This window comes from Vigna angularis, chromosome 2 (assembly GCF_016808095.1).
Source record: "Vigna angularis cultivar LongXiaoDou No.4 chromosome 2, ASM1680809v1, whole genome shotgun sequence".
NCBI classification, from domain to species: Eukaryota; Viridiplantae; Streptophyta; class Magnoliopsida; order Fabales; family Fabaceae; genus Vigna; species Vigna angularis.
The window spans coordinates 8,728,726-8,729,903 of record NC_068971.1 but is presented as its reverse complement, the minus strand read 5'-3'; the positions used below and the strand labels follow the sequence as shown (position 1 = coordinate 8,729,903).

The window sequence follows — 1,178 nt, the reverse complement described above, 5'->3', positions numbered from 1 at the left end:
CTTTCCATTAAATTGATCAGACGGTGTTAAGTATTGTGTTACCTGGCATTTTGACAGTGTTGTTTTAACACATTTGTCATTAAAAACATAGATAAATTCTATTATTTTAAATTTTGAATTAAAAAATTAAATTAAAAGAGTGGAAATTCAAATAAAGCAAGGCAAAGTAGAAAATTCAATTAAGAAAGCCCCCATCTGCAATTGTGATATGGAAATGAAATCGGAGAAATTTTGAATTTTAGGGATCGTCACTGTCCACAAAATTTGTTCGAGTAGATGTCAATGGATAAGGTTACAGTTAATTGGACGCCCTTGCTTGAAGAAGTGTCATGGCCATACAGTCATTAAACAGACGAAGCACGAGGATGGAATGAACTCTCTTGAATAGAGAAAGCAAGCAAAGGGCCCAGATTAACTGAGTAGAATGAGAAATATAATAATTTGAATGCGTGACCTGAGCAGGGTAAACTTGTCCTTGGGTAAGATACTGAAATGCAGAGTAAATGTAGAGAAAGCCAGCAGGGTAGACGAGAGGACCAGTGTCGCCTTTGAGGTTGCGAAAGTCTCTCTCCCCTTTGAGAAATCTGCTAACCTGTGACATGTAAGCGTCCCAATCTATCTTCGTATCTGAAGAGATGAGCATCAGCGAGAGTGACGAGGAGGGCGTCAGCGAAGAGAAGAGCCAGTGAGAAGGGTATCTTGGGGCTTTGGAGCAAAGCGATTTTTCCTTTCGATCTCGGAGGTGGTGGCGACGGCGCTACCGATTCAACGCCCATGGTTTCTCTGTTTTTCAACCTTCTGCCACCCATCTCCGTTTTATCATTCTTCCACTATCAACGCCATCACTTTTTCTTTCTCTCTAATTTTTATTTCTGGACTTCGTCTCATGGGCTCACCAGATTTCAACTCCAAAAAGATTTTTATTTCACCAAATTTTTATTTCTCTGTTTAATGATTGTGAGACCAACGAACCGATGTCCTCCCAACTCCAATAGTTTGACATTTCCACGATCTCCCATGGTTGTGTCCTGGTGTCACCACTAGTGCAGGCTTCGTAAAGTAGTGGTGCAGGCTTCGTAGAAGATGAAGTTAGTGAAGGAAGAAGAAGAAAATAGATTTTTGTTTTTTAATTTTTTTTAATATAATTTCAAAACGGCAGAACAGAGGTTTAAAATTGA

At 39.4% G+C, this 1,178-nt stretch overlaps 1 pseudogene; it reads right to left on the bottom strand.

Annotated features, from left to right (window-relative positions):
* Nucleotides 1–298: 298 nt before the first annotated feature.
* On the bottom strand, nt 299–809 carry LOC108327223 (dol-P-Man:Man(5)GlcNAc(2)-PP-Dol alpha-1,3-mannosyltransferase-like; annotated as a pseudogene).
* Between the last annotated feature and the right edge of the window lie 369 nt (nt 810–1,178).